At 45.5% G+C, this 18,882-nt stretch overlaps 1 pseudogene; it reads right to left on the reverse strand.

Annotated features, from left to right (window-relative positions):
* Window positions 1-17,100: 17,100 nt before the first annotated feature.
* LOC140730154 (tubulin beta chain-like) lies at window positions 17,101-17,617 on the reverse strand (annotated as a pseudogene).
* Between the last annotated feature and the right edge of the window lie 1,265 nt (window positions 17,618-18,882).

Genomic DNA, 18,882 nt, shown 5'->3' on the forward strand with positions numbered 1-18,882 from the left:
TTTATATTTCTTATATCCCCTCTTCCTTCCCAGTCCTGCTGGAGTATCTCGGCATGAAATGTTGACTGTCCATTTCCCTCCATAGGTGTTCACTGACCCACTGAGTTCCTCCACTGGCTGATCGGTGAGTCTTGCTCCAGGTCCCCAGCATCAGCAATTTCTCGTGTCTCTCGCCATTTTGGGCCACTGAACTTCTATCAGAACTCAGGGAACTGACAAGGAATCGTCATTCTGAAATATAGACTCTCTCTTACACCTATGCCGTGGGATTTGCTGAGTTCCTGAAACCTTCCTGTTTTTAGTTTGGATTTCCCACATCCTCAGGCTTATCTGCTTTTCAGCGAACACTGAAAGAAGTTATTATGACCGAGACCAAGTGATATATGTGTTAGCAAGAAACAAGATGCCGGAGGAACTCAGGGGGTCAGGAAGAATATGTGGAGGGAGATGAACAGTCGACATTGGGGGCTTGAGACTTTTCATCTGGACCTAATACATACACACGGCAAATGTGATTAAACTGTGCCAGTGCAGAGTTCCATGAAGGGAGCAAGTCATTGCCTCTACACGCGTTTCCAGAATCCGTGGCAACATAAATTTTACACAGCTTTCATTCTTTATTCAGTCACTGAGAGGCTCACACAAAACAAGATCACCAGCTGGATTACTTTTCCAGAAAGATCGATTACCACCCAGAGACTGGATTCATTTACAACTCGAGAGAAACTGCAGTTGCCGTGATCTGGAGCAACGCACAAAACAGCAGAGGAACTCAGTGGGCCAGGCAGCCTCTGTGGAGGGAAATAACAATCAATGTTTCTGGCAACACACACAGACTGCTGGAGAACCTGTGCAGGCCAGGCAGCATCTAAGGAAAGAGTACAGTTGACATTTCAGGCCAAGACCCTTCTTCAGGACTGGAAAAAAAAAGGGACAAAAGGATACGGGAAGAGGAAAGAGCACACGTTGGTAGGTGGGATGGGGGTGTGAGCTAGGACTGATGTGAGAAGCTGGGATGTTATAGGTAGAAGAAAGGCAGAGCTGAAGAAGGTGCAAGCTGATAGGAGAGGACAGTGGACCATGGAATAAAGGGAAGGTACGGAACAAGTAGGGAATAAGGAGTAGAGAAGAAGTGGGTGACGGATAGGTCATGAGGGCAGCAGAGGTGAAAAAGAAGGGGTAAAAAGATTGATAAAGGAAAACAAAAGAGCAGGAAAACAATGTAATTATATTTAATTCAAGAAACAGATTCCTAAGAATATGGTTGGGTTGGTATGTGGACGTTTGGAGGGCTAATTTTGTCAAACAAATTATGACAGAGAAAGTACATGTTTTCGTTAGAAATTAGGCAAATGACGAGGATATTCTAATGGAATATTGTGCGAGAAATAAGAGTTCCTGAGAGTTCATTCAACATTTTTCTTTGTTCATCTATTAATGAAACATTCTCAGGTCAAACTTAAAAGGGCAAAATGGACGATGGGTTCTCTCAATGACCCTTGACCCTACTCTGGGAAGGACAACTGTAGTATTCACTGTGATCAGCACGCATCGAGTCATAGGCTCAGACAGCATGCAGTTATGTTCCTGGGCCCAACTCATCCATGCCGACTACGATGCCAACATAAACTAATTCCATCTGCCCATATCTCTCTAAACACTTCCTATCCAGGAACCTGTCGTTTACACGTATCTGCCTCAGCTACTCCTTCTGCCAACTTGTACATGTATGCATCACCGTCTGCATGAAGAATTAGTCCCTTTAAAATCTCTCTTATTCTACCTTAAACCTACACCCTCGAGTTCTTAATGTTTCAACCCTGGCAGAAAGTCTCATGATTTTATATACCTCCATAAGGCCACCCCTCAATCTCCTGCACTCCAAAGAATAAAGACCTAACTTGTCCAAACTCTCCCTATAACTCAGGCTCTGTCTTCTTCTTTTCTGCCAAGACATTCCCTCAGCTCTAATGTGAACTGAGGGTGTAAGAGGAGCATTTGTCAATATTCCTGTAATCTTCCTACTCATTTATTGGGATATGCCAATTCTTCATTAACCTCTGCCTTAATTTCTGCTAGACTCTATCAGAAAGCTGTGAATAGTTAACCCACATGGATAGCTGTAACTCGTAGCATTCAATAGATAACAAAACCTGTCATCAGCCCTGTAGAACACAGTGCTTCTCAAGTACCTGTATTTACTAATACCGTAGATTCCGGACTACAGAGCGCACCTGATTAAAAGCCGCTGGCTCTAATTTTAGAAATAAAATCATTTTTTTAATTGTAAAGGCCGCACCGGATTTTAGGCCGCACCGGATTTTCGGCCGCAGGTGTCCCACGTTGTAATATGAGATATTTACACAGAAAGATATTACACGTGAGGATTTTTTAACTTTTAATTAAATCCATATGGTAACAAAAACAAATACATATTGCAAATGCTTTTTTTCGAACCGTGCCCGTACGCGGCTACTTTTAAATATACGTTGCGTATACTTCTTTACTGAACAACATTCCAATATCTCCTAACGACTGGTAAAAAATATATATATTGCAGCCTACCAGGAAAAGTTATTGATCACCTTTAACTTAAAAGCAGCGTTCGCTCAGATCCAAAGCCGCTCGCGTAATGCGCTCCCTCCCTCCGTCCCGTTTCATCGCAAACCGGCATTTTCCCACAAGACACCGCGAAACCGGGTGTGACGTCATAGCATCCCGCGATGTAGTACAGAAAACAAATATAGTTAAAACTCTTCTAACTTTAACTAGAAAATGAATTACTAAGCGAAAATATAATAAACTAAGTAACTGCCATAAGGCAGCACAATGCTTCGAGTGTTTTCCATGTTGATGAGGGTGAGTACAAATGACTGATTTACAATAATTTAATTGTGAAAGTGCGCTTGATTTATCGTACAATTTCATTGGACCTCTGTGAACTACTCATCAATTTTATTGGTCTACTGTTACGAGGCAAAATGTTTACGAGGCGGCATGAAAAAAAACCATGCATTAGCCGCTTCGAATTAAAGGCCGCAAAGTTCAAAGCTGTTCAAAATGTGGGAAAAAAGTAGCGGCTTAAAATCCGGAATCTACGGTAGTTGTCTTAACCAGAATCGTTAAGTCCTTGGGCTTTCTGTTTAATCTTGTCAAGTTAATTGTGACTGACACAGGTTTTCCACTTTCTGTGGTTATATAGTGTGGACTCTCGAATAGCACTGATCACGGGGTCCTTGAGAGGAGAATGAATTGTCTCTTGGTGTCGCTCTGTTGTGCCTCCGATGATCTGTTGGTATTCCCTATGTATAACCTCTTGTTTCCATCTCTTCATGGGGAGTCTGCTGTTCCTCTGCACCTGGGTCTAGTCATTGTTAATGCTGTCTTTGACAGTCTTCCGTTCCTCTGCACCTGGGTCCAGTTGTTGCTAGCACTCACCATGACAGTCTATCATTCTTCTACACCTGGGTCCAGTTGTTGCCAACACTCACCATGAGAGTCAATCATTCCTCCAAACCTGGGTCTAGTCATTGCTGGTACTCTCTGTGACAGAGTCTGCCGTTCCTCCACACCTGGGTCCAGTTGTTGCTAGCACTCACCATGACAGTCTATCATTCTTCTACACCTGGGTCCAGTTGTTGCTAGCACTCACCATGACAGTCTATCATTCTTCTACACCTGGGTCCAGTTGTTGCCAACACTCACCATGAGAGTCGATCATTCCTCCAAACCTGGGTCTAGTCATTGCTGGTACTCTCTGTGACAGAGTCTGCCATTCCTCCACACCTGGGTCCAGTCGTTGCTAGCACACACCATGACAGAGTCTGCTGTTCCTCCACACCTGGGTCCAGTTGTTGCCAACACTCACCATGAGAGTCGATCATTCCTCCAAACCTGGGTCTAGTCATTGCTGGTACTCTCTGTGACAGAGTCTGCCGTTCCTCCACACCTGGGTCCAGTCATTGCTGGTACTCTCTGTGACAGAGTCTGCCATTCCTCCACACCTGGGTCCAGTCATTGCTGGTACTCTCTGTGACAGAGTCTGCCGTTCCTCCACACCTGGGTCCAGTCATTGCTGGTACTCTCTGTGACAGAGTCTGCCGTTCCTCCACACCTGGGTCCAGTCATTGCTGGTACTCTCTGTGACAGAGTCTGCCGTTCCTCCCCACCTGGGTCCAGTCATTGCTGGTACTCTCTGTGACAGAGTCTGCCGTTCCTCCACACCTGGGTCCAGTCATTGCTGGTACTCTCTGTGACAGAGTCTGCCGTTCCTCCACACCTGGGTCCAGTCGTTGCTGGTACTCTCTGTGACAGAGTCTGCTGTTCCTCCACACCTGGGTCCAGTTGTTGCCAACACTCACCATGAGAATCGATCATTCCTCCACACCTGGGTCCAGTCGTTGCTAGCGTGCACTGTGACAAAACCTTACAAAAATACCATTTTATTTTCACTCTTCCATGATTAAAAATTACCCGGAAGTGCAGAGCCTTACAGCTCCAGTGTCTAGGGTTCAAACCTGACCCTGTGTGCTGTTCAAATATTCCCTCCATCTCCATGGTCATTGCTTTCTCCTCCCTCAATTACCTTCCACTCTCTAGAGCTATGTAGGCTCATAGGTACATTGCCTCTGGTGTGTAGGAGAGAAAGATATTCTCTCTGGAAGGGGAAATCAATGGGAATGTGGGGAGAATCAAATAGAATTAGAGTAAGCAGTCAGTGAGCCGAATGGCCTGTTTCTATGAGAATTGAGCAGAATCCAAGTTAGCTCCGGGGAAAACTTACTCAGTTCCCTTGGTGTGTGGCTGGGCCCACCTGCTCTCTTTCAGGCTGACCCTCCTCTCAGGCAGAACATGACCTGACCTAAACCTGCCTTTAGCCAATCAGCATATCCAGCACCAGACCTCAGGCAGGAGAAGCAAGTCCTGCAGGCAGGTAGGTTATCAAGACTTTCACTGAGCTAAGATCCTGTTGGGCATGAAGGAACTGAATCTACAGAGAGCAGTTTGAACAGCGCAATGGGAGGACAGCTGGATGTTGGGATCTCCTGTAAATAAATCTGGTTCAACGAGGTCCTCAGAGAACAACGGATTGCAGTACCACTTACACTGAGAAAAAAATATTAAAACATACAAATGTGTCCTGGTCAGTGTTCCTTCTAAGGCGTGTGCGTGTGCGCGAGCACACATCTTTTGTTACCAGCACACAAAGGAACAAACTGCACACAAAAGTTTGTCACCCTCGATCTCATTGGTATGTTAAGTATATTTCACGGTTGTACACAATCATATTTGCTTTTCCAGTTTCTGATGCGCACAGTGTTGAAACGTGGAGTTTCTAACAATTTGTCTGCAGATTTTAGAACTTATTTATACTGTTTTTATTGAAGAAATTACTGATTCTCTATGTTGACAAATAAATGCCTCTTGGGCTTCCAGCTGGGCATGTCTAGTCTGACGGTATTTATACTCTTGTAGTCTGTCCCTCCTAATTGGCCAGACCTGAACCAATCAGGAGGGATGGATAACAGGGAAATAAATACCACTGGACTAGACCTGTCCAGGCATCATTCCTGATGAAAATGGCAGAGTTTGTCATCGAAACGTAGGTTATAATCGATACGTATACCCAGCTGGAAGCCCAAGGAGAGTTCATTTGTCACATATGCCAGGAAAGCATCCTTTTTCACTATGTCAAATTCCAAGGAAGCTAAGGCCGTGAAGCACAAAAGAACTACTAGTTCATTTAAAGTGAAATGACCTACTGGTAGAAGCTGCTACACCGAAACCTCACGAGGTCAGGAACATGTAGCTATGAGGCATATTTATCTACAATAGAGAAACTGGTGTTTTCCTGCAGCTATTGTCACAATGCAAAAGTTGCTGGAGAATTTGCAAGTGGGAAGAAGTGGAGTGATATTTGGAAACTTGACTCATTAAAGCGTCATTTCACAAGCAAATCACATATGGGCAGTGTGCAAAAGCTTTGACGAGAAAATCCCACTACAGGGGGGCTACGTATGTTTTGTGAGAGTGCAGATGAACGAGATCAAAAGTATTCAAAGCCAGAGGAGATGAAAGTTCTTATTGACAGGTTTTACTAGCTGTTAAAATGATACATATAAAATTCAGTGCGCACATGTTGTTGTCACTGGGCAAAAAATTGCACAGCCCAGGATTTTTGCACACACTGGTCATTACAAATTAAAGGGAACATTGGCCCTGGCTTTAACTTGAAAGAAGTTCTGGGTCTATTGTTGGCAGAAATATGACTGCCATGAAAAGCAGTGTGTGCAGCAGCAGCACAGTATATTTCAAACATGACAAACACAAGTTAGCTTGAACTTAATATAAATTATACATAACTTCTGTGATAAAAGACAATGCGTGTAAAAAAACAGCAAGATAAACCTAATTACGCAAGAGTAAAAGATGCAAATTATGCATTCAAATGACTTGCACATGTGTGACGCAGAGGCTGGTAGATTCTTAATTAGCAAACACGAGGAAATCTGCAGATGCTGGAAATTCAAACAACGCACACAAAATGCTGGTGGAACGCAGCAGGCCAGGCAGCATCTATAGGGAGAAGCACTGTTGACGTTTCAGGCTGAGACCCTTCGACAGGACTAACTGAAGGGAAAGATACTAAGAGATTTGAAAGTAGTGGGGGAGGGGGAAATGCGAAATGATAGGAGAAGACCGGAGGGGGTGGGATGAAGCTAAGAGCTGGAAAGGTGATTGGCAAAAGTGATACAGAGCTGGAGAAGGGAAAGGATCATGGGATGGGAGGCCTAGGGAGAAAGAAAGGGGGAGGGGAGCACCAAAGGGAGATGGAGAACAGGCAGAGTGATGGGTAGAGAGAGAGAAAAAAATAAACAACTAAATATGTCAGGGATGGGGTAAGAAGGGGAGGAGGGGCATTAACGAAAGTTAGAGAAGTCAATGTTCATGCCATCAGGTTGGAGCCTACCCAGCCGGTATATAAGATGTTGTTCCCCCAACCTGAGTGTGGCTTCATCTTGACAGTAGAGGAGGCCATGGATAGACATATCAGAATGGGAATGGAATGTGGAATTAAAATGTGTGACCACTGGGAGATCCTGCTTTCTCTAGTGGACAGAGCGTAGGTGTTCAGTGAAACGGTCTCCCAGTCTGTGTCGGGTCTCACCAATATATAAAAGGCCACACCGGGAGCACCGGACGCAGTATACCACACCAGCCGACTCACAGGTGAAGTGTTGCCTCACCTGGAAGGACTGTCTGAGGTCCTGAATGGTGGTGAGGGAGGAAGTGTAAGGGCAGGTGTAGCACTTGTTCCATATACAAGGATAAGTGCCAGGAGGGAGATCGGTGGGAAGGGATGGGGTTGACGAGTGGATTAGGGAGTTGCGTAGGGAGCGATCCCTGTGGAAAGCAGAAAGAGGGGGGGAGGGAAAGATGTGCTTGGTAGTGGGATCCCGTTTGACGTGGCCGAAGTTACGGAGAATTATACGTTGGACCTGGAGGATGGTGGGGTGGTAGGTGAGGACTGATTCTTAATTAGTCAGGGCATGAAGGGATACGGGGAGAAGGCAGGAGGTTGGGGGTGAAAAGCAAATTGGATCAGCCATGATGCAATGGTGAAGCAGACTTGATGGGCTAAATGGCCTAATTCTGCTCCTCTATTTTATGGTCTTATGGCCTTATAGACATATTTAGATATTTGAACATCCTATATACACACAGACGTATAGATGTGAAACCTATGCCACTATTTTTAAGCTGTTAGAGTAGCATTTTTTCTACAATTCACTAATGTAAAACGCAGAGGTGAGGGGATAACTCTGCACTTATCAAACTTATTCCCTTTATTCTCTTTAAAATTCTTTGACAGCTCATAAAATTCGCCTTGTCTAATATCGGACCTACATTCCAGGATGAATGGTACCTTTCACAAATCCCACTGAACAAAGGCAACAATGTAATTACAGTAATTTAAGAATTCCTTGGGAATTTTATCTGGAAAATCAACAAGGCAGCCGGCAAGGAAGTGCAGCTGGTCCAGAGGGCTGCAGCTCAGCCCGAGTGCCCCCCTGCAAGTTATTGCTTAAGCGGTTCCGAAGACAGGGTCTGGCTAATGTCTGGTATATTGTGCTGGATTGGGACCAGTACAAATGACCCTAAACATCCTCAAGTCTGAAGTCAGCATTAGAATTTTTGAAAACTTTCGTGAAAGAGTGTTGAATAGTTAGAGCGTTTGTTAATGGAGTGTTATTCAGAGCATTTCTTGTGTCAACTGCAGAGGTTCCTGTTTGTTCAGCTGGACGGGACAGCTACCCAGCAGAGTGGCTGTGATCCCTAGCCACTGTATTTTACCAGCCTCTGTAGATGACGGCATCAGATTGCATTTCAGACAAACTTATATCACCGCCTTTCTTATAATAATAACCAGGGATCCTCCACTCTCGTTACCAAAACAGATCAGCTTAATAAATTAGGTTTTCCTTCTTTGCCCCAGTTTTCCCTTGGATCTCGGTGATAAACAAAACCGCGATTACAGAGGTTTACAGACGTAAAGATGTAACTTGAACAGTTTCACACCAGCACTCTCCTTTTAAACGGTAAAGGAGACAAGGAGGATTAGTGTCTGAAACTGGAAATTCCTGCCAGGCTGGCTATATATGGTATATCAGTGGTGGGTAATTGTTAAAGTAGGAACTCAGTGGCTGAAACTGTGATAACATCTGAGGCCCACTCACCCAAAATGAGCAAACTGAACCTCACACAAAGTGCTAGAGGAACTCAGCAGGTCAGGCAATATCTATGCAGGGAACCGGGCTTGGTGTTTCAGGTCGAGAAGCTTCATCTGGTCTGGAAAGAAAGGGAGGACATAGCCAGTATAGAAATAGGCATCCATTGGTCTCATGAGACCATGGATTTGCGCCTTGGAAGGTTTCCAGGGCGCATGCCAGGGCAGGGTTGTATGGGAGACCGGCAGTTGCCCATGCTGGAAACCTTCCCCTCTCTACGCCACCGATGTTGTCCAAGGGAAGGGCACTAGGACACAAGCAGCTTGGCACCGGTGTCGTCACAGATCAATGTGTGGTTAAGTGCCTTGCTCAAGGACACAACACACTGCCTCAGCTGAGGCTCAAACCAGTGACCTTCAGATCACTAGACCGATGCCTTATCCACTAGGCCACATGCCAACAGCCAGTTTAGAAAGGTAGAAGGAATGGGTGGAGCAAGGTGGATCCAGCTTAGTGGGGTGTTAGGGAGATGAGGGTGGGGACTGGATGAAGGATCTTGACCCAAAACATCAACCATGCATTCGCCTGTGCGGCTGCTGCCTGACTGGTTGGATTCCTCCAGCTGTCTCCCTCGCACTGGAAAGTAGCAAAAACAGTCCTTCTATTTAAGAAAGAAGGAAAGAAAAGTATGGAGTATCACAGATGGCGTGCCTGGCTGTGACAGCAGGTGATGGAATAAGCAGGTCTTCCTCAGGTTGTGATACAGTTTTGTGATTGAACTGTGCGTGGACCTCAGTAAAGGAGCCCCACCACACAGGGACTGAGTCCTCGCCGGCCGCTGTATCTGGGAATTCTCTCTTCTCCCCTTTCCCATCAAGCAGAAGATGCAAGTGTCTGAACACACTTGCTGCCAATCTCAAGGGCAGCTTCTACCCGGTTGGTATCAGACTCTTGTATGATAAAATGGATTCCTAACTGTGCAATCTACCTTCTTAGGGTCTTGCACTTTATTGTTTAACTCTGCAACTCAACCACACTTGTTTTCTTACCCCGTTTCAATCCCTTTTGTATTAGTATTGGTTTATTATAGTCATGTGTACCGAGATGCAGTGAAAAACCTTTGTTTGCATACCATCCAGGTGGACCATTCCATAGACAAGAACGTATTTGGAGGAAGTAAAAAGAAAAGCAGAATGCAGAGTACAGTGTTACAGTTACAGAGATTAGCAGTGCAGGTGAACAAACTAAAAGCCATTGACCTAAATCATTAACTCTGTTCCCCACTCCATAAAATGCTGCCTGACTTACTGAGTTGCCAACACTTTCTTTTTCACTTGACGTGCTGCTACTTTAACTAAAATCATGTTGGATTTAGCATGAATTCATGATGATATGTTCACCCAATTGCTCCGGTTGATACTGTGTACAATGGTTTTCAGCCAACGTGTCTCTTTAATTGTCACCAATGCTATTGAATTCAATAGGCTCAGTTTCAGATCACTTTGAAGTATTTCTGTGCAAAGTACCTTACAATAAGTCATTATGTCAGAGAACTAAAAGTTTTTTTCCCTGTAAAGCCTGGGCTGTGGAATACCTTAAAAATAATCCATATAGTTTCAAGCAATCTTTCACAATTCCTATTTATCTGGTACTCTCTGCATGTTTTCTGTTTCTTTACATGATTTTGTTTAAATATATTCAGTGCTTGGGATGGGGGCATCCTGACAAGGCCAGAAGTTATTGCCCGTCCCTCACTGTGGCTGAGAAGGTGGTGGTGAACTGCCTACTTGAACTCTTCTCATCCTTTTGCTGAACCTGCTATCCCACTGGCCACCCTCCCCACCTCCTTTCCTTCATTCCATGCTCCACTGCTCTCTGCCATCAGATTCCGTCTTCTTTTGCTTATCTTCTCCCAGCTTCTCACATCATTCTCTTTCCCCAACCCCCGCCACCTACCAGCGTTCCCTGACCTGGGTCCACTCACCATCATGTACCCCGATCAGCCTTTTAATGCTAGCATTAAATCTCACTTCCATTCCAGTCCTGATGAAGGGTCTGGACCTGAACTGTTGACTTCCCTCTCCATTCCATAGATGCTGTCAGACCAGCTGAGCTCCTCCAGCATTTTGTGCATTGCCCTCATTGTTCTGTTGCCGAGAGTTCCAGGATCTAGACTCTGATGATGGTGACGTGCATCCAAGTCCGGAGTTCTGAAGCTTGTGGCAGAACATGCCATTGCTGGTGTTCCCATGCACTTAAACTCTTGCTTCATCCTGTCGTGAAAGGTGGTGAGACTGGGTTGGTTCACATATTCTTAAATGACAAATTAATATCATCTGGATTCCTTCAGTGAAGCAATGTGGGAATCAAGTGAACAGGCTGCAGCTGAAACGTTCAATGAGCAAGCCTTTCCTTTTTAGCTGGTGCTGAATTTGCAGATTACAGGTAAGAGTGAAAGTTGGGGGAAGAATGGTGGAGGGGTGCAGTGGAGGATGAGAGTGGGAGGATGGGGGTGGGGTTTGACATCCTCAAACTGTGAAGAAAAATGACAGTCAGAGCTCTCCCGTTACTTTTCTTTTGAGGGTGACACAATTACACGCACACTGTGATTCAATGATGGAATTCATTTTGTTTATGCGATGTTGATAAGAGATGGATAATGTTTCATTTTCCTGAAATGTTTATATATTTGAGTTCCACTGATGCAGTCCTTTGGCTGCAAACTGTCCAGGCCTGGATTCCCATTTGTTTCAGTGAATGCACATTCCAGCCAGGATGTATGGAGGAGGGATAGGGTCACCTAGCTTGAAGCAATGGCCTACCTGTTAAGAAAGAGGGCCTGGAAGGTCTTTCATTGCACTTGTTCCAGCATGGGTTTTAATGCTTTCCCTGAGACCCAGGCCATGTTCCTCAGGGAATGCCTTGCACAATGCCAGAGACTAAACGAATGACGTCTCTCTCTGGGGAGTAACTACTTCTGTTAGCAGCATTATTGTCTCTGATTATCTCCTGGTGCACTCACTTCAAGAAAAGTTTATAGAGAGAAAGGAAAAGCCAAGATAAATAAATGAACCCAAAAATACAATTTTCTTGGTATGAATTCAAACCGTTTGGCAGACAGTAGAGTGAAAATGACTGATGAAAAACTCTTTGCATGAATGATGACAAAAATAACATGAGATTAAACTTTCAGAACATTACAGCACAGGAACAGGCCTGTCAGCCCACAACATTGTGCCAAACTCATTAAGATAAGGATGTCTAATCCCTTCTGCCCGCACAGCATTCACATCTCTCCATCCTCTGTATATCCATGTCCTGATCTAAGAGATTCTATTAAACACCTCTATCTGCCTCCACCATTGCCCCCGGACGTGTGTTCCAGGCACCCACCATTTTCTGTGTAAATAAATTTGCCTTGCACATCTTCTTTGAAATTGACCCCCTTACCTTAAATGTATGCCCTCAAGTATTAGATATTTCAGGAACAACCAGACAAAAGGCTACACTTAGGTTGGAGGAACAACACCTTATATTTCGTTTGGGTAGCCTCCAACCCAATGGCATGAATATTGATTTCTTTAACTTCCAGTAATGCCCCCCCTTTACCATTTTCCACCCCCTTTCCCCTCTCTCACCTTATCTCCTTGCCCGTCTATCACCTCCCTCTGACGCTCCTTTCTCTTTTGCTTTCTTCCATGGCCTTCTGTCTCTTTCACCACTCAACTTCCCAGCTCTTAACTTCATCCCTCCCCCTCCTGGTTTCACCTATCACCTTGTGTTCCTCTCTCCCCTCCCCCCCACCTTTGAAATCTACTCCTCAGCTTTTTTCTCTAGTCCTGCCAAAGTGTTCCAGCCCAAAACATCGACTGTACTCTTTTCCATAGATGCTGCCTGGCCTACTGAGTTCCTCCAGCAACTCAGTGTGTGTTGCTTGAATTTCCAGCATCTGCAGATTTTCTCTTGTCTATTTATATCTGATAGATGTTAGAAACATTTATCAGGTTTGCCGTAAGCCTCTGGCACTCCAGAGAAAACAAGTTGTTCAACCTCTTCTTATTGTGCATGTTTTCTAGTCCAGGCAGCACCCTAATAAAGCTCTTCTGCACCTTCTTCCAAATCCTCGGCATCCTTCCTGTAACTGGGTGACCAGAACTGTGCACAATACTTCAAGGGTGGATAAACCGGAGCTCTATAAAGCCCAAACGTGAGAAAATCTGCAGATGCTGGAATCCAAGCAACACAGGCAAAATACTGGAGGGGCTTAGCAGGCCAGGCAGCATCTTGGGAAAAGAGTACTGCAGACGTTTCAGGCCAAATCCTTTCGACAGGATTTTGTGTGTGTTCTTTTATAAAGCCACATCATAACTTCCTGATTCTTGAATAATGGTATGTCGTAGCTTTACTACACTATCAACCTGTGCAGCCACTTTCAAGGAGCTATTGCGAAGGGTCCTGTTGTCAGCAGTCCTGTTGTGTACTGTTCCTTTACCTTTGACCTCCCAAAGTGGAACTCCTCACACTTGGCTAGATTAAAGTCCATCTGCAATTTCTCTGCCCATATCTGCAGCTGATCTATATCCCATTGTACTCTTTGGCAATCTTTTTGTTGTGTTTCCTTTGCCTATATTTACTGATGAGACCCAAAGCCAGGAGGTAGAACAAAGCTGGAACTCAGAATAAACCTTTATTCAGTAAAACCATACAACTCCAATAATCTCGAAATTCAAGAGTAGGTCCCAAAGCACATCTATTTAAGTGGTTTACCCAAGAATGTTTGAGACGACGACCAGTGAGTGAAAGTCAGATGACCAATAGGGGTTGGTTGTTTTGGCTCGCTCTAACTCCTCCCTCTTGAGGGTGATTACCTGTAGGATTTGAGCCAAAGGTTGAATCTGATTGGATTACCGGCTTACTTATTAGTGGCTGCAGGCTGTCACTTTCTTGTCACAAAGTTGCCTGGGGCTGTGATAGAGCCTGTGGTTGACTTGGTCAGGGTAAGTTGAATCCTTTTCAGGAGGATATGAAAGTACACCTGTGCGTCTGCTGATGTGATCAATAGACTTGCTGTGCATTCAGGAGCGAGCACACGATGTGGTGACACCAGCGACATCTGCCTGTGATACTTTGTAGAGAACTTTGCCCATTCATGGGCACTCTGACCTGGTACCCAGGGGTACCCAGGGGTCTTGCCCATTGTCTGGTCCACACTGCAGCTCTGCGTTGGAAAGACTTCACCGATCGAACAAGGTCTGTGTGGCTGTCTTCGTGCACCTGCCCATCTGCTGTTACAGATGTTGGATGCTGTGGCAGCACTGCATCCAACACAGTTTTCCTCCCAAAAAATCACTTCAGCTGGGGGCTTCCCCTTGAGGCCTGGATGTGGCATAATAAGATGACAGCATAAATGTGTTGAGAGCCTCAGCTGACACTCCTTAACCCCCTTGATTTCAGAAACGATTGTTTAAAGATGTCCACAAAACTCTCTGTTTGGCCATTGGACTGCGGATGATACAGGAGTGAGTGGATGTGGATAACTCCATGTTCTGGAAGAACGCAACAAACTCCTTTGAACTGAATTGGGTGCCGTAATCAGAAGCAAGTGTTTCTTGCATCCCAAAGCAGCTGAAGATCTGCAGTGGCTGTTGAATGGTGGCCTCTGTCATTGTTGACTTCATAGATAATATTTCTGGCTACCTGGAATAGACATCAACCAGGACAAGATGGGAACACATGTCAATTGGGCCAGTGCATTCAATTTGTACGCGGCTCCAAGGTTTGGTAGCCTGAGGCCATGGTTGCGGATTGGCTCTACCTGCATTCTTTGTTGCCATAGAGCACTATATATCTTCATTTATCACTGATATCTTCATTTATGCCAGGCCTGTGCACAAGGCTTCTTGCCAGGGTTTTCATTCAATTGAGGTAAAGCTGACCACAGTGGATAAAAGCACAAAATGCTGGCAGAACTCAGCAGGCCAGACAGCATCTATGGGAGGAGGTAGTGATGACGTTTCGGGCCGAAACCCTTCATCAGGAGTGCGAAACGGGTTTCGGCCCGAAACGTCGTCACTACCTCCTCCCATAGATGCTGTCTGGCCTGCTGAGTTCTGCCTGCATTTTGTGTTTTTATTTATTTCCAGCATCTGCAGGTTCACTCGTGCTGACCACAGTGGAACTTGGTTGAAATATTCACTATTCTGGTGTTACAAGGACGTGGCAGTGGTACGAACCCAAGTGCTGAACATGGGCGCGGAATTGGTGCCAAGGGAGTCTTCACCCGGAGTCTTGGTCTCGTAGAGAATTCAGAAACAATGCTAGACTTAGAACTGGTAGTCCTAAGAACCATGGAACGAGGTTACTCGTACATGAGTCGACCAGTGAACTGGCACCTCCTAGTTGTGGTCACAGGATCTTTATACTGCATTTTCTGATGGAAAGCAGGTGTTTGTAGTTAGTGGAACCTGGGAATGATTGGGAACTAAATGAGGTGATCGAGGCCCAATTCCTGAGGAAGATGGCCAGGTACCAGAAGGGACCATGACATCTGGCTCCAAACATTAAGCAGGAGTCCACATTTGAGAGCAATGCATGACATAGGTAGACATCTTCCTCAGCCTGATTGGTGACCTGTCACCGAGGTATCTGGAGATACACTGAAGAAGAGAATCTGCAGTCACGTCTGCTCTGCTCTTGTTGACAGTGACCTGAAGACCTTCAGCAGCATGTGACACAACGCAGTGGACTATGCCGTCAACTGAAATTGCAGCCACAACTGCATCTTCATTAACCTGCTGATCAGTAAGTCTGGAGAGAGCAAATGCCTGGGTTGATACGTACTTGATTTCAAAATCATAGGCTAATAACATCATCGCCCACCTTTGTAGACAGTTAGCTATATACACCAGGATGCCTTTCTTGCAACCAAAGATGGACAATGGTGGCTTGTGATCAGTAAGGAGAATGAAGAGTCTGCCACTAAGGATCTTGTGGAATTTCTTCACAGCAAAGATGATGGACAGGTAAGTGTATGGGTGAGATGTGTGGGTATGAAAAATTGATACGGCAAGGAAATGGTTAACAGTTAGGAATTTGTGGGTCTGTCCTGTTTTGAAGGTCTGTCTGCGTGTTGGGCAAATTGACCCTTGATACTAGATAAGGGGAGAAACAATGTGACTCTGGTCTACCTGATTAAATGGCCTGAAAGCAAAACAAAAGTACTGATTTGTGTAAAAGTAATTAATCACCTTGTCTCTAAAGAATTTTTTTTTTACATTGTTTGGTTGTAAGATTAATAGAGTGCATTGTCCCTGAGGAGGCAGAGGCCAATTGCTGAAGGTCACCTGACCAAGAGGTTAGGGTCGTGTAAACGTCGGACTGGATGCCTCGCCCCTTCCAGCTGGACTGGGGGGCGGGGGTGGCGATAGGGCTATAAAGGTGGGCAAGTTCTTTCTTGGACAGACCACTCGCCTGGGTCCCACCTTCGGGCCGAGCAGCTGAACCGGCGCCAAGGAGCTCCACCCTTGCCAGTCCACGGTCGATCGCCCGCCTCAGGGACCACGCAGACGTTGCTAAGTATTCCTAGCGGTGTAGACTACTAGGGGTTGCTTATGTTAGCCCTACCTATTAGTGGTGTAGGTAGTGTATAATGGAAAGCATTTCTCGCAACTCTCTCTGTATTAACAATAAAGTGAGTCTCGGAGGAACTACTGAGTCTGGGTCCATTTGTTCGAGCAAAACCAAATAGTTGCAGCATCCACTTGTTACGGTTATACTTATCTGGGTATCAGTTTTTGTGGAACAGATGATCCCCAAGTCTTCCTTCTCAATTTGTCGGTAGTTCATTTCTGCTACAATCAGTGATCTGGCATCAGGGAAGATATGAAATATGACAACTCCCACCCACTAGCCGGACTCATCTGTTGTGACAGTGATTGGGAACTATGGGCTGAAATGCATCAAGGGAAGGTCGGGTGACAGCATATCCTGCATCTGATCAGAAGCCTCTTGCCATTGTTTGGATCATTTCCATGTTATTGAGCAGGGCGTTGAGTGGCTCCCTCAACCAGTGCGTTGCTGGAAGGAATGCTGAATACTGACTGATTACCCCAATAATGAGTGTACATTTGATGCTGGAGTCACATATGAAGATGATGGACATCTTGAGGCCCCAGCGGCAGGAAATTGCAGACCACTATTTTGAAATTGTGGGGGATCCAGTCTGCAAAGAAGCTACTGCTCTCGTTTGAACATCCGCTCGTCGACCTTCCTCATGGACATGCAGCCACGGAGGATTACGGCCAAAGTCAGGCAGAGGCTGTGCAGGGCTCGCAAGCTGCTATCCTATTCTTGGTGTCAAACTTCTACTGGGTCAGCTAAGCACTGTCGGGGTGCAGGTCTGCTGGCTACCCCAGTTGGTGAGGGAGGGCAAATCCCAACATGAAGAAATGGAAATGGGAGAAGGAGACCAATTTGACCACCAGCTTGCACAGGTCAGCTTTGAGCTAGCTGGGGAAATAGAGGCAGGTGGTGACACTGCTCGTGACTGTCAAGATCAGGTGGTTGAGATCCCTATGGAAAGGGCTGGGGAGTTTGAGAGTGCAGAAGCAAATGTTGTAGAGGGCTTCGTTGTCAAAGCAGATGACTTTGTCCATGTTCTCCAACAGCTGGTAGACAGGGAGCATGGAGTAGTAGGGCTCCATCACTGTTTCTGGGACTTTGGGGTGAAGGCAGCACACTGAAGGAGTTCATGATACAATCGGGGCATTCCTTGCAGACCTTGCTGATGAGGAGAGGGTGCCCAAGCCCATGCCCCTGCCCAGGGACTAGGTGAGCTGAAATCCCTGGAGGCAGCCGCAACTCTCCAGCTCCTTCTGTACCACATCCATGATGGAGTCCACCAGCTCAGCACTCTCCGCGTAGTGGCCTTTGGCCTAGTCGTTGCCCACTCTGGACCAAAACAAAGTTGCCAGGATGAAAGAGATGAAGGGTCCCAACTGGACAGTGTCCATTGTGCCTGGCTCCAGATTGACCAGCCTGGCCAATACATCTGAAGAAGGTATGGCCTCCTATAGTCTGCTCATTACTCTCCAAATTTGTCTTTTCTTCTGAACTTTTCCGAGTTTCCTCAAGCTAGAGGTCAAGGATCTCTCTTACACCAGCTGGTGGTGCATGAGTATTTGGCACTTGCAGCTTATTTTACCCTTCTTCCTTTATCTGGTCATCCCCAATGGCTGCTTTGCTGTACAGAGCTCAGAGCTCCTGGGACACAACTTTCTAGAAACCGAGTCTAGGGTCAGGGTCTGTTCTTCTGGCAATTTTAGGCATGGCATTCCTCTTTCTCCTTGTTTTCAATCTAGTGTCCACCTTAATTTTAGTTACCATCTTTGGTGCAGGTCCCAGAACAACTTGTACGAGCTTCCAGCCTTCACACCATGAGGCTGTGCTGATGACATGGCCACTTGTTAGATATCAGGGCCTGTTGAAGTTATTTTCTCCGCTTTACACACAAGCTTAGTATGAAAGTGAAATGCATAATATTAGCGAAGATCTCTACAGGGCTTCACACTCCAGTTGGCAGAGAATAGTAGGGTGAAGGAATGTGCATATGAAAAAGCCGGAACTCAAAATAAACTCCTATTCAATAAAACCACTCAACCACAAAAATCTCAAAACTCAAAGCACAATTATTTAAATTTTTTACCCAAGAACATTCGAGACTTTGATCAGAACAGTGACCAATCAGTGAAACTCAGCCTGGGATTGGTCGTCAGCTGACCAATAGACATTCGTTGTTTTGGCTATCTACAATGTCAACCTACTAACCCACTCATCCATGTACTCGTCCAAGTCATTTACCACAAACAGAAAATACCCTTTTCTTAAGGGACAAAAAAACCCTATTGTGCCCAATAGGGTTCATGATTGAAATCCTCCACCCAACTGTCTTCTTACTGTGTCAATAAACTCATTTTCTTTTCAGAAACTCCTTTGATTCTGGCTCCAATCCAGTAATACACCTGGCATCCCAGCCCTTCTCTGGCAATTTCTCCCCCAGGGCATATATTCTCATAGGTGAAATAATGCTTCGGATATCACTTTGGTATGTAGGACAGATTGAAAGGCTGAATGGAACTGAAAGGCAGAAAGTTTC

The sequence above is a fragment of the Hemitrygon akajei genome, chromosome 7, assembly GCF_048418815.1.
Source record: "Hemitrygon akajei chromosome 7, sHemAka1.3, whole genome shotgun sequence".
NCBI classification, from domain to species: Eukaryota; Metazoa; Chordata; class Chondrichthyes; order Myliobatiformes; family Dasyatidae; genus Hemitrygon; species Hemitrygon akajei.